Source organism: Chiloscyllium punctatum, chromosome 22 (genome assembly GCF_047496795.1).
Source record: "Chiloscyllium punctatum isolate Juve2018m chromosome 22, sChiPun1.3, whole genome shotgun sequence".
Classification (NCBI taxonomy): domain Eukaryota; kingdom Metazoa; phylum Chordata; class Chondrichthyes; order Orectolobiformes; family Hemiscylliidae; genus Chiloscyllium; species Chiloscyllium punctatum.
This window is the reverse complement of record NC_092760.1, coordinates 60,510,684-60,526,358: the sequence shown is the minus strand read 5'-3', so window position 1 is coordinate 60,526,358 and position 15,675 is coordinate 60,510,684. Positions and strand designations below refer to the sequence as shown.

At 41.9% G+C, this 15,675-nt stretch overlaps 1 protein-coding gene across 7 annotated transcripts in view; it reads left to right on the top strand.

The window, feature by feature from the left end:
• The window catches only part of lrrc56 (leucine rich repeat containing 56), a 217,051-nt gene that overhangs the window by 126,267 nt on the left and 75,109 nt on the right, over positions 1-15,675 (top strand). The gene's annotated exons all lie outside the window — the stretch shown is intronic.

Below are 15,675 nucleotides of genomic sequence, written 5' to 3'. Positions count from 1 at the left end.
TAGCACACTCTCTTGGTAGCGCTGTATGAATCTTAAACAAATTCTATTCTTCCAATCTCTCTCCCTATATAATCCTAAACAGATCTCTATCCTGTATCTCTCTGCACACAGCCATGTATCCATCCCAAACTATACCCATGGCCCTATGCTCTGTGTATGGCCCTGTACCAATCCCAATTTATACCTGCCCTGTGTTCTCTCCATAGTCGAATATCAATCTCAAGCTATTTTCATTGCCTCATGCTTTCTCCTTGTCATAAAACAACAGATCTGGGAGTTGGTTTAGAGTGGGCAATACATTTTTTAGAAAAACAGTTTTAACATGATGGGAAGAAAGGGGAGATATTCATTTCTTGGAGGGTGCACTTTGCCCAACAGAGGCACCCCTCGAGAAATAGTACTCTATTTCCTATCTACCTATCAAACCCACATACTTGTCCCATCCCTATTGTGGGCAAATGCTCCCCACCCAATATCCTTGCCTTCCTTCCCTTCATTTGACCTTTCTTTGTAGGTCCGCCTATATTTCTAGCAGCAGTCACAATTAAGCTGTGGTGCTGGCAAAACTGGCCAATCACCAGTAGTCCAACTCTCCAACACTTCACTCTTCTGGCAGAGTGTTAAAGTGGGCTTGTTTCTGATCCATCCACTTGTGAACAACTTTACTTTTGACGGTGTGGGGTTTGCATGCCATTATTTTCCCAGGCATGAGTTGCAGCAAATGCTTTTTATTTTAGAAACAGGGCACCTTTCGAAACAGAAAAACCACCACATTTATATCATGTTGGTGAGGTCATAACTAAATTATTTCATGTTCTCAAAACCTGCTAATGTTTGTCTCTAACGCAGGTATTCTACATCAAATAATTCACCATATGTAAGAAACTTTGAGATGTGGCAACACAAAACTGAAAATTCAAGTCTTTATTACATAATACAGTTCAGTATTAAATCATATAATTGACAAAGTTTGTCACAATTGCAACTTATTTTTCCCTCAAATAGCAGCGCCAAGTAGATGGCAGATTCATTTGCAAAAGCTTTCATCACTTCAATTTTCCATTCCCAGTTAGGTGAATACTTCTTTGTAGAAAAATTTAAAATTGGTTTCTCTAGCTTGCAGTCCCTTTCCATCTTTTGCTGACCCTTGTTCATTTTACATTGCCTTGCTTCCCACTCTAAGGCCCCTCATTCCTCATTATAGCCTCTGTTCATTGTCTTTTCCAGTTCCTCTATCTCTCTCTTCCCACCCCACATCCCCTTTCCAGCACTCTTATCTACTACACCCCCCACACCTTTCCAGCATCCTCACTCTCAGTCCCCCTACCCCTTTCCACTGTCTCCTAACCTTGTCTGCCCCATTGCTTCCTCATCCCACCACACTCCACTTTTGGAGCCTCACTTCTGGCCTCTCGCCTTGGGCTCGTTTCTTAGCCTCAGACTCTTGATCTTGCTGCCCTTTCTAATGACTTTATTTCCTATTTCTGCCCCTGATCGTGCTGACTGCTGACAGTATCTTTGCTGCTCCAAGCGAGGCTAGTTCTTTCCTGTAATTGAAAGAGCAACTCCTTTGATTTTCTTTCCGTTATGTTTATGGTGACTCTCTGGTGACTCTCGTGAACACATTTTCCAGGGTGATCTGGGCTTTCAGGGATGATTTCACCCACTGCCCCCAAATATTTTGAATGCTACATGCAGCAATTGTGCATCAATTTCTCTCTGTGGTGAAACATTTTATATTTCTCAGTCCTGTGTGTGAATAAAATCCTCCACACTTTCTCAGTGACAATTTTAAATTAATAACACTTTGTCAATACAAAAGAAATAATAGCTTTTCAGTAATACAGAACTTGCTGGAAAAAAAACATTTTGTCAAAGCATTTTGTCTTGCACTAATCAAGACCTTTGCAAGAAGAATATTTCAAGGGATGTATTCAATACAGCATGAGTGAGAGTGCTGATTGATTGACGAGTGGACTCTGGTAGAGGCACTCCGATGGAGAATGAACCAATTAATGATAACTGACAGTTGACTACCAGGCTTTGTTTAAATTTTAAACCAATAAGATGAATGATTGGCCAGGGCAGTGCAATGATGAATGAATCATCAGTTGACTGTCATTGAGCTTAACCAGGTGCAGTATAATGTACATGTTCTTTGCAGGCAGAAAGAATAGGGCCCATTATTGTTGTTGTTTTAATGAATTTCCATTAAACTATAAGATATAGGAATAGAAGTAGACTATTTAGCTCATCAAGTCTGCTCACCATTCAATGGGATTATGATTGATGTGATAATCCTCAAATTCGCTTATCCTCATAACCATTGACTTCCTTGCTTATTAGAAATCTGTCTTTCTCTGCCTTGAATATAATCAATGATCCACCCTGAATACCTCTCTGTGATTAGAAATTCCAATATTGACTACCCTCTGAAACAAAAAATTTCTCCTGATTTCTGTCTTATATAGGCAACCTCCTTTCTCTGAGATTAAGCCCTCTGATCCTAGAATATCCCACAAGGTCTGTCAGGTCTCCTAAGAATCCTATATGTTTCAATGTTCTGTCACTTTTCTAACTACAACGAGTACATTCCAACATACTCAACCTTACCTCCTCAGACTTGGAGATATTGGACTGGGAGGGACAAAGTTAAAAAAAATCACACCATGCCAGGTTATACATCAACAGGTTTATTTGGAAGCACTAGGTTTTGGAATGCCACTCCTTCATCAGGTGGTTGTAGAGATTAAGATCATGCTCACAGAATTTATAGCCAAAGGAGTTCAGTGTCATGGAGATGAGATTTTTTTAATTTCAAAAATATACTTTATTCATAAAATGATTTGATGGTCTGTACATTTGGTCATGCCATACATATGTCAACATTTACATACACAGATCAGAATTTATCATTGCTATATACAGGTCTGTGCATTTCTCAATCTTATGCACATATATTTGGCTGAGGCATCAGCAGAGCCCAAAAAAAACGTCCGCATGGGCCCCCCTGTTCTTCTTTAGGCAGGCCGATGTTCCACGGTGGTCTTTCCCCACTGCGCCTTGGCGGCAGCTGCCCCAAGCTTCAGCGCGTCCCTCAACACATAGTCTTGGACCTTGGAATGTGCCAGTCTGCAACACTCAGTCGGGGTCAACTCCTTCAGCTGGAAGATCAACAGGTTTCGGACCGCCCAGAGAGAGTCCTTCACCGAGTTGATGATCCTCCGGGCGCAGTTAATGTTCGTCTCGGTGTGAGTCCCGGGAAACAGGCCGTAGAGCACGGAGTCCCGCGTCACGGCGCTGCTCGGGACGAACCTCGACAAGCACCACTGCATTCCTCTCCAGACTTCCTCTGCATAGGCACATTCCAGAAGGAGGTGTGTGACAGTCTCGTCCCCACCGCAGCCACTTCAAGGGCAGCGTGCGGTGCGGCAGAGAGTCCGGGCGTGCATGAAGGATCTCACAGGCAGAGCCCTTCTCACCACCAGCCAAGCCACGTCTTGGTGCTTGTTGGAAAGTTCTGACGATGAGGCATTCTGCCAAATGGCTTTGACAGTCTGCTCAGGGAACCGCTCGACAGGATCTGCCCTCTCCTTTTCCCGAAGGATCTCAAGGACACTACGTGCTGACCACTTCCTGATGGACTTGTGGTCAAAGGTGTTTTTCCTCATAAATTTCTCCATGAAGGACAGGTGATATGGAACGTTCCAACTACTCGGAGCGTTCCGCGGCAGCGAGGCCAGGCCCATCCTTCGCAACACCGGGGACATGGAGATGAGATGCAGTAAACAATCTTAGGTTAAAGTTTTCATCTTTTATAATGGGATGTGTTGGTTTCTGTTCTTTGATATGTAAATCCCAGAACTTCTTTCAAGTTCGCTCAGCTTTTTGAACAATAGGTGTGAAGTCTGTCTGTGTCCCAAGTCCGATGACAAACCCTCTATAGTTTTACATGGATTCATGTGGTTTTTGAGCAAAATAAAATGTAATTCTGTAAAAACAAATTCATCCGATAAGCCTATGTGTGCACATATAGGAGCGACTGTGTGTGTGTGTGTATATGTATGTGTATAACTTGGTTAAGTGTGTGTGAGTGTGATGGGGTATGTGTGAGAGGGTCAGTGTGTTGGTGTGAGTGCAGGGGGTGTATGTATGTGCATATGAGAGAGCTTTTATGTGAGGGAGGGTCTGCATGGGTATGTGAGTATGTAGGAGTATGCGTGTGTGTGTGTGTGTGTGTGTGAGAGAGAGAGAGAGAGAGAGTGTTTGTGGTGAAGTGGGATCACCTGTAGTATGACATGACCCCAAGGTCCCGGTTGAAGCCATTCCCATGTACCAAACTTTGCTATCAGCTTCTGCTCATCCACTCTGCATTGTTGCTTGTCCCAAAGTTTGCCTTGCAGGATGGTCACCTGAAGGTCTGAGGCCGAATGTTCTGACTGCTGAAGTCCCATTATAAAAGATGACACTAGACTCCTTTGGCTATAAATTCTGTGAGCATGACCTTAACTTGCACAACCATCTGATGAAGGAGTGGCACTCCGAAAACTAGTGCTTCCAAATAAACCTATTGGACTATAACCTGGTGTTGTGTGATTTTTAACTTTACCTCATAAGAAAGTTCGAGGAGAAAGTAAGGACTGCAGATGCTGGAGATCAGAGCTGAAAATGTGTTGCTGGAAAAGCGTAGCAGGTCAGGCAGCATCCAAGGAACAGGAGAATCGACGTTTCGGGCATGAAGAAGGGCTGATGCCCAAAACGTCGATTCTCCTGTTCCTTGGATGCTGCCTGACCTGCTGCGCTTTTCCAGCAACACCTTTTCAGTTCATAAGAAAGTTGTTCCTTACGTGGAAACATTCTAGTAAATGTTTTCTAATTTCCACCATTGCCAGTATATATTCCCTTAGATGAGGGATCCAAAGCCGTGTGCAATATTCCAACTGTGGCATGGCTAGTGCTTTGCCTAGTTTTAGCAAGGCTTCCCTATTTTATACTCCATTCCCCATAAATAAAATTCAGCAGATCATTTGCCTTCACTATTAGCTGCTGAGCTTGTCTGCGAGCTTTTTGTGATTCATGCATGAGGACTCCAAATCCCTGTGTGCTGCAGCTTTTGCAATTTTTGTCCATTTAAATAATATTGATCTCTTCTATTCTCCCAGCCTCTCATTTTCTCACACTATATTATAATCTGCCAATTTTTTGCCCATACTTCATTACTTCATTTGCCCATTACTTCACCTGTCCATATCTTTCTGCAGACTCCGTCATCCTCACTATTTACTTTCCCACCTACTTTTGTGTCATCTGCAAGCTTGGTGATGGTACATTCACTTCCCTCATCCCTTATTAGAATATATACTGTAAATAATTGTGGCCCCAGCATTGATCCATGTGGCACTCAACCAGTTACAGGGTACCATCCCACAAATGCTTCTATCCAAACACTTTGTCATGTATTAGTTAGCAAATCCCATATCCATGTTAACATAGTACCTGGAAATCATGGGCTCTTATAAGTAGCCCTATGTGCAGTACCTTATCAAAAACCTTTTGGAAGTCAAAATATATTACATCTATGGCTTCTCATATTTTTTATCCTGTTTGTTACATCTTCAAAGAATTCTCATAAATTTGTCAGATAATTTTCTTGTCATGAAGGAAATTATGCTATATCTTTCAAAATGCCCTCGTGTTACATTCTTTGTAATAGACTGTAACAGTTTTCCAATGACCGCAAATGGAAAGAACTGTGGATGCTGGAAATATGAAACAAAATCAGAAATTGTGGGAAAATCTGAGACGGTCTAGTGCATCTGAAGGGAGAAATTACAGTTAACATTTCAGGTCCACTCACTGACCTTTATTCAGAACTCTGGAGAAAGGTCGTTGGACCCAAAACGTTAACTCAGATTCCTCTCCTCAGATGCTGCTAGACCTGGTGAAATTTTCCAGCAATTTCTGTTTTTGTTACAATGACAGATGTTCAGCTAATTGGTTGATAAGTAGCTGATTTTTTTTCCCTCTTTGAATAGGGGTGTTATTGGCAGTTTTCTGATCCTCTGGTACTTTTCCCCAGTTTAAACAATCTTAGTGGATTATGGCTAGTCCATCCATTATCTCTGTAGCAACTCCCTTTAATATCCTAGGGCGTAACCTGTCAGGTCCAGGGGACTGAATGGCCTTTAACCCTGTTAATTTCCCTAATAGTTTCATAGTAGTCATAGTTATTATACTAGCACCTAGTGATGATAGTTACTGTGTTTATTTGCTCTACCCCTCCTATTAGTCCCTTGATTATTTAGTATTTTTGCAAAGTTATTCATGTCCTCTATCATGAGATCGAGACAAGTATTTTTCAACTCTTTTGCCATTTCCATCGTTATTTCCCTAGCCTTGTTCTCTAAGGATCCTCTGTTCACTTTAGCTTCTCTGTATTTAATAAAGCTCCTACTGTCTGATTTTATCTTACTTACCAGTTTGTCCTCATAGTTTATTTTATCCCTTTTATTATATTTTGTCTTCTTTTGTTGGTTTTAAAAACCTTCCTTATCCTCTGGTTTAGCACCACCCTTTACCACATTGTGTTTTTTTAAAGTTCCAATTTTATACTAACCTTAATTTCCTTGGTTAACCATGGTCAGTTTATTCCCTTCCTGGAGTCCTCCTTCCTCACTGAATACATCTTTGCTATGAGTCATGAACTATTTCTGAAATGCTCATCAACCCTCTTTCCTGTTAACTTCTTTTCCAGTGCAGTGCAGTCCAGTCAACTCAGCCCTCATCCTATGTAATTAACTAACTTAAGTTTAACCTAGCTGCTTCCAACCCATGGTTCATGTTTTCAAATTGAATGCTAAATTCTACCATGTAATGATCACTATTTTCTAAGGATCACCTGAGATCACATATTTAAACCTTCCTCATTAAACATTGCCAGATCCAAAATAACCTGAACCCTGGTTGGACCCACAATGTTTGGATCCAGAAAGCTGTACCAAATGCACCCGCTGTATTCTTCCTCATGGCAACCTTTCCCAATTTGACTTTCATAGAATCCCTGCTTTGTGGAAATAGGCCATTTTACGCAAAAAGTCCACACCGACCCTCTAAAGAGATCCCACCCATACTCACGCCCCTACCCCTTTCCTGTATCCCTGCATGTCCCATGGCTAACCCACCTAGCCTGCACATTACGGGCATTTTAGCATGGCCAAACCACCGAACCTGCCCATCTTTGTACTGTGGGAGGAAACTGGAACACCCAGAGGAAACCCACACAAACACAGGAAGAATGTGTAACTCCACACAGACAGTCACCTGCAGGTGAAGTTGAACCTGGGTCCCTTGCGCTATAATGCAGCATTGCTAACCACTGAGCCACTGTGCTGCCCAAATCTACATAAAGATTAAAGTCACTCATGATTTGTATACTGCCTTTTTATAAGTCTTATGGTTTGTTCTCTGTCCTACAGAACAGCTACTTTTAGACTGCCTATAGACTACTGCCACCAGTGTATTCTTCCACTTGTTATTTCATATCTCCACTGATATGGATTCTACACCATTTCCTGCTGTCATACTTATTTCATCTCTTACTGACAAAGCTACCTTATCATTCTTACATTCTTGCCTGTCCTCTCAAAAACTCCGATTCTCCCAATAGAACATAAAATCGTACAATACAGAAGAGACCGCAATGGGTCTGTACTGCCAAAAATACATTACTCCCTAGACAAGTCCCAGTTTCCTCCATTATGCCCTAAATATTTAGTACCCAGCTTTGATCTCCTTGTAACCGTGTATCTCTAATAGCTATAAGATCGTACCCATTAATTGTGCCACTAATTCATTTATTTTGTTCTAACCAGGCTGCACAACTAAGTAACAGACAATCAATACTGCATTTTTAAAATTTTTCTCTCCCCGACTCCCAACCATGGCCCAATTTGCTGCTTTTTTTTTAATGCTTGTACACTGTCCTTTCTTGCATATCATTAACAAAATGTGTCCTACCATACCCATTATCAGCCGAATGAACATCCGCTGCACTCCCTCCATGGCAGGTGTATATCCTTTTTAAGATTGGGAGATTAACTAAATAATTGCCCTCTTGGTTATCAGGCCTTGTCAGTCTTTAACCTCATTAATTCCCCCAGCACCATTTTTTTACTAACACAAATTTCCTTCAATTCCATCCGCTCTACAGACGTTGGTTCCTTGAGATTTAGAACATAGAACACAGAACAATACAGCACAGAACAGGCCCTTCGGCCCACGATGTTGTGCCGAACTTCTATCCTAGATTAAGCACCCATCCATGTACCTATCCAAATGCCGCTTAAAGGTCGCCAATGAATCTGACTCTACCACTCCCTCGGGCAGCGCATTCCATGCCCCCACCACTCTCTGGGTAAAGAACCCACCCCTGACATCTCCCCTATACCTTCCACCCTTCACCTTAAATTTATGTCCCCTTGTAACACTCTGTTGTACCCGGGGAAAAAGTTTCTGACTGTCTACTCTATCTATTCCTCTGATCATCTTATAAACCTCTATCAAGTCACCCCTCATCCTTCGCCGTTCCAACGAGAAAAGGCCGAGAACTCTCAACCTATCCTCGTACGACCTACTCTCCATTCCAGGCAACATCCTGGTAAATCTTCTCTGCACCCTCTCCAAAGCTTCCACATCTTTCCTAAAGTGAGGCGACCAGAACTGCACACAGTACTCCAAATGTGGCCTAACCAAAGTCCTGTACAGCTGCAACATCACCTCACGACTCTTGAATTCAATCCCCCTGCTAATGAACAATAATACTCCATAGGCCTTCTTACAAACTCTATCCACCTGAGTGGCAACCTTCAAAGATCTATGTACATAGACCCCAAGATCCCTCTGTTCCTCCACCTGACCAAGAACCCTACCATTAACCCTGTATTCCGCATTCTTATTTGTTCTTCCAAAATGGACAACCTCACACTTGGCAGGGTTGAACTCCATCTGCCACTCCTCAGCCCAGATCTGCATCATATCTAAGTCCCTCTGCAGCCGACAACAGCCCTCCTCACTGTCCACAACTCCACCTATCTTTGTATCATCTGCAAATTTACTGACCCACCCTTCGACTCCCTCATCTAAGTCATTAATAAAAATTACAAACAGCAGAGGACCCAGAACTGATCCCTGCGGAACTCCACTTGTAACTGGACTCCATGCTGAATATTTACCATCTACCACCACTCTCTGACTTCGACCGGTTAGCCAGTTTTCTATTCAATTGGCCAAATTTCCCTCTATCCCATGCCTCCTGACTTTCCGCATAAGCCTACCATGGGGAACCTTATCAAATGCCTTACTAAAATCCATGTACACTACATCCACTGCTCTACCCTCATCCACATGCTTGGTCACCTCCTCGAAGAATTCAATAAGACTTGTAAGGCAAGACCTACCCTTCACAAATCCGTGCTGGCTGTCCCTAATCAAGCAGTGTCTTTCCAGATACTCGTAAATCCTATCCCTCAGTACCCTTTCCATTACTTTGCCTACCACAGAAGCTATAAGCAGAGCCAAAGTATTTGATCAATTATTCTGCAACTTTTGTTCTCCAGCAAATTTTCCTTGGCCCCTGACTGTAAGACTGTAACATTTATCTTTAATCATTTTCCCTTTACATATTTGTAGAAGCTTTTATGGTCAGTCTCTGTTTCCTACAATTTTATTCTCATAGACTATTTTTCTCTTCTTGGTCAAATTTTTGTCCTCTCCTGTTGAATTCTAAAATGCTCCCAATCCTTGAGCTTGTTGCTTTTACTGGCAATGTTATTTGGATCCAATACCTAATTTCTTTTGTAAGCCATGGCTGAGCCACCTTTTTTGTTTTATTTTTGTGCCAAATAGGGAAGAGTATTGTTATAATTTATGCATATATTCTTGAGTTATGAACCATTGCCTTTCTACCATCAGAATCTTTAGTAAGTTTCCCATCCAATCTAGCCAGTTCCACCTTGCTCCCTCACAATTCCCTTTATTTAGATTCAGTCTTCTAGTTTCTGATTTGGCTATTTCACTCTCGACTTTTAAAAGAATTATATCTTGCACAAAAGTTTGTTTAGTAAGTTTTTCTTATTGCACAGAACCTAGTCTAGAACACCCTGTTTTCTGGCGGTCCATGAATTTATTGGTGTAAAAACCCCATCACATACAGTCTCCAGAAAATCTTCCTTCACAATATCTTGTTCGTGTGACTTGACCAATCTAAATGTAAATTAAAGTCATCAATGATTACTGTTGTACCCTTAGTGCATATCTTGTTTATTGCCTTCCTGACATATCCACTACTGTTTAGGGGTATTTAGACAATGCCCAACAATATTTTCTGTCCCTTGGCGTATTTTATCTTCATCCATGCAGATTCAACATCATGAGGTTTTGAGCCAGTATCCTCCTTCACTACTGAATTTATTTACTCCTTCACTAATGACACTAACCCATTATTTTTTCCCTTTTTGTCCTTCCTAAATATTGAATAACCCTGGATTTTCAGTACATATTCATGGTCACCCTACAGTCTTGTCTCTGTAATCGTAACTATATCAACCCTTTATATCTAACTCTGCTAATAATTCATCTACATTAAGACACACAAAGCCTTTAATCTTGTCTTTTTAACCTTGTTAGTCACCTCAGCTTTATTTTACTCTATGGTTCCATTTGTTTCTCTTCCTCAATTTTTCAGCTTTGCATTTTTGCTTCTTACCTTTATCCTTTTTTAAAAATTCCTGTTTCTCCCTCCTCTATCTCCCTGCTCTCCTTTAAATCCTATCCGGTAGCACTAGTGAACAACTCGACATTATTCTTGGTCCTGTCCAGATGCAACCTGTCCTGCTGTCCTGCAGAACTAATCCCACTTCCCAGCAATCTGAATCTCTTCTTCCAACACCGTTTCTCCAGTCATATATTCATCTGCTGCATCCTGTTATTTCTACTCTCGCTAGCATGTGGCACTAGTTGTAATCCTGAGATTAAAACTGTTGCGGTTTTGAGAAAATTATTTTCTTAATTTATATCCTAACTCCCTAGATTCTGCTTGTAAGACATGTTATGGACTAAGGGAGAAAGAGAGAACTGCAGATGTTGGAGATCAGAATCAAAAAGTGTGGTGCTGGAAAAGTACAGCCGGTTAGGCAGCATCCGAGAAGCAGGAGAGTTGATATTTCAAGCACCAGCTCTTCATCAGGAATGAAGTTCGAACTGTCCTACCTGTCCATCTTCCTTCCCACCTATCTGGTCCACCGTCCTCTCCAACCTATCACCATCACTCCCCATCTTCATCTACCTGCCACATTCCTGGCTACCTTTCTGCTACCCCGCCCAGCCCCACCCACCTCCCATTTATCTGTCAGTCCCCTTGGGGCTCCCCCACATTCCTGATGAAAAGCTTATGCTCAAAATGTTGACTGTTCTGCTCCTCGGATGCTGCCTGACTGGCTGTGCTTTTCCAGCACCACACTTGATGTTATGGACTAAACCAAACCCCCCTCCCACCAAACATATCAAGGAGATAGCCTCGACCTTAACTTTTATCTTATGTAAAGGTAAGTGTAAGGTGTTGTGTTCCAGAAGAAATTAAATACTCAGCTTAAACCAAACACACATTATTCTTACAATATCGTTAAAATGCAAACAAAAGAAAGAAGCATTGATATAACTTTAACCCCACTGGAAAATTTAACAGAATGGTAAGTTATTTCACTACTATTTAGCCAAGTTAAATCAGTTAATGAGGATCCATTTTCAGCCAGTTCTTAATTATGCTGCTCTTTTAATGCTCCCCTTGAAAATAAACTTGCTCATAAGCCTCAGAGTTTCAAAGTTGTATATTTACACAAATTAGCTTTTAAGATACTTTCTTCCCCCAACAAATGTATGCAGTCAGTCCAAGCCTTAAATATCAACAGCTGCCATGGTGGGAATTTCAACACTGGTGTGATGCTAGGTACGTAGCTTGTTCGTCACAAAAGATGACAGATTGTACTAAAGAGTGTCTCCATTCAACAGTTTGCAATAAATAAGTTAAAAATCACACAACACCAGGTTATAGTCCAACAGGTTTAATTGGAAGCGCAATGGTGATAGCTAGACAGTATTTTGAAGGTGTTGGCCCCCTGTGTTCTCTGCCTATGCCATGATGTTTAGATTGATTCTAATCTAAAAAGTGAGATAACGGAGTTTTACATGAATTCATGCAGTTTTTGAGCTCAGAGTTCTACATGAATGCATGCAGGGAGCACCTTCAACATATTGTCTAGCTATCACCATTGTTAACAGCTAACCCGAGAATGCAACTTTTTAAAAAATGGTTTTGTGATTTACACATGAAGAAATGAACTATCACGGTATTCTAACAGATGAAAGGCTTAACAGACAATCAATTTTTCAATGTATAATTTCAGTTACATCACACTGTAAATTTTTGCTATAAATTCTGTGTGTTAGGATTGAGCCCTCCACTACCACCTGATGAAGGAGCAACGCTCCAAAAGCTAGTGTGCTTCCAATTAAACCTGTTGGACTATAACCTGGTATTGTGTGATTTTTTAACTTTGTTCACCCCAGTCCAACACCGGTATCTCCAAATCATGCAATAAATAAGGTACTAACTGAATCCAATTGGATTGTGCTTGCAAAACCACAACAGTGTCCAACGTTAGACATAATTATGCAATTGCTGAATAATCTTAATATCTAAAGAGTTACACTGAAAAGCAATTTAGGATTTTTAAAAAATCGAATCCCCGCAGTGTTGAAACAGGTCATGCGGCCCAAAACATCCACACCAACACTCCAAAGAGCATCCCACCCAGACTCATCCCCCTCCTCTATCCCTGCATTTCCCACTAATGCACCTAACCTACACCTCCTTGAACAATATGAGTAAGTAGCACGGCCAGTCCACCTAACCTGTAGATGTTTGAACCATGGCAGGAAACCAGAGCACCCAGAGGAAACCATGCAGATACAGGAAGAACGTGCAAATTCACACAGATTGTCTCCCGAGGCTGGAATTGAACTCGGGTGCCTGGCACTATGATGCAGCACTGCTTATCACTGAGCCACTGTGCTGCTTGATTGCTGTTCAGACTCACAGAATGATACGTATGTGTAATGAAAGCTGCATATATTAATATACAGAGCCCTGTTCTTTACAGGTAGAAAGAACCCAGACATCTATTTTCCTGTTTCAACCCAAAAAAAGTTCATTTCTCAGGGAAATGCCTGGACCAAATATAGTCAACCTGCCTAATTTAAGTTTGACCAAAGCCTAACAGTTAACTATCAATCATCATTAAGTGGTGCATTCTCCATGGTAATGCCTCCACCAATAAACCAGCACTTCCCTCTCATGCAGTATAAATGTTGGTTTTCCACTTGAATTAACATTTTTGCAAATTTTCCTGATGAGTCAGTTGTTGGAGGGGATTCTGAAGGATAGGATTTATATGCATTTGGAAAGGTAAGGACTGATTAGGGAGTGTCAACATGGCTTTGTGCAGGAAAATTGTGTCTCACCAACTTGAATTGAGTTTTTTTGAAGAAATGACAAAGATTGATGAAAGCAGAGCGGTAGATGTTGTCTATATGGACTTCAGCAAACAATTTAACAAGGTTCTGCATGGTAGACTAGTTAGTAAGGTTAATCACACAGAATGCAAGAGGAGCTAGCCAATTGGATACAGAATTAGCTTTAAGGTAGGAGACAGAGGTTGGTGGTGGAAAGTCGTTTTTCAGACTGGAGGCTTTTGACCAGTGGTGTGCCACAAGGATCTGTGCGGAATCCACTGCTTTTTGTCATTTATAAATGATTTGGATGCGAATGTAGGAGGTAGCATTAGTACGTTTGCAGATGGCACCAAAATTGGTGGTGTAGTGGATAATAAAGAAGGTTATCTCAAAGTACAACGGATCTTGATCAAGAACAACGAAAATTACAGCACAGGAACAGGCCCTTCGCCCTCCAGACCTGCACCAATCCAGATCTTCTATCTAAACCTGTTGCCTATTTGCTAAGGATCAGTATCCCTCTGTTCCCTGCCCATTCATATATGTGTAGATACATCTTAAAGCTGCGTGCTATGCACCCTGTCTGTACCTCTCATGATTTTGTAGACCTCAATCAGGTCCCCCTCTCAACCACCATTTTTCTAATGCAAATAATCCTAATCTACTCAATCTGTCTTCATAGCTAGTGCCCTCCATACCAGGCAACATCCTGGTGAACCTCCTCTGCACCCTCTCCAAAGCATCCGCATCCTTTTGGTAATGTGACGACTAGAACTGTACGCAGTATTCCAAATGTGGCCAAACCAAACTCCTACACAACTGTAACATGACCTACCAACTCTTGTACTCAATACCCCATCTGAGGAAGGAAAGCATGCCGAATGCCTTTGACAACTCTATCGACCTGTCCCCTTCAGGGTACAATGGACCTGAACACCCAGATCTCTCTATCCATTAGTTTTCTCCAGGGCTTTTCCATTTACCGTTTCGCTCGCTCTTGACCAGATGGGCCAATGGGCTGAGAAATGCCAGATGGAGTATAATTTTGATAAATATGAAGTGTTTCATTTTGGTAAGGCAACTCAGTGCAGGACTTGTGCATTTTATGGTAAGGCCCTAGGCAACATTGTTGAACAAAGAGATCTAGCGGTGCAGGTGCAGAGTTCCTTGGAAATGGAGTCGCAGGCAGACAAGGTGATGAAGAAGGCATTTGACACACTTGCCTTCATTGATCAGTGCATTGAGTAAAGGAGTTGGGATGTCATGTAGCTGTACAGGATATTGGATGGGCCACTTTTAGAATACTACATCCAATTCTGGTCTCCTTTCTATCAGAAAGGTGTTGTTAAACTTGAAAGGGTTCAGGAAAGGTTTACAAGGATGTTGTTGAGATTGGATGATTTGATGTACAGAGAGGGAATTTTTTCCCCTGGAATATTGGCATTTGAGGGGTGATCTTAGAGGGGTTTATAAAATCATGGGGGGGCATGGATACGGTCATAGAGTCATAGAGATGTACAGCACAGAAACAGACCCTTCAGTCCAACTTGTCCACGCCGACCAGATATCCCAACCCAACCTAGTCCCACCTGCCAGCATCCGGCCCATATCCCTCCAAACCCTTCCTATTCATGTACTCATTCACATGCCTTTTAAATGTTGCAATTGTACCAGCCTCCACCACTTCCCATGGCAGCTCATTCCATACACATACCTCCCTCTGTGAAAAGGTTATCCCTTAGGTCTCTTTTATATCTTTCCCCTCTCACCCTAAATCTATGCCCTCAAGTTCTGGACTCCCCCACCCCAGGGAAAATACTTTGTCTATTTCACCTATCCATGCCCCTCATGATTTTGTAAACCTCTGTAAGGTCACCCCTCAGCCTCCAACGTTCCAGGGAAAACAGCCCCAGCCTATTCAACCTCTCCCTATAGCTCAAATTCTCCAACCCTGGCAACATCCTTGTAAATCTTTTCTGAACCCTTTCAAGTTTCACAACATCTTTCCGATAGGAAGGAGCCCAGAATTGCACGCAATATTCCAACAGTGGCCTAACCAATGTCCTGGACAGCCACAACATGACCTCCCAACTCCTGTACTCAATACTC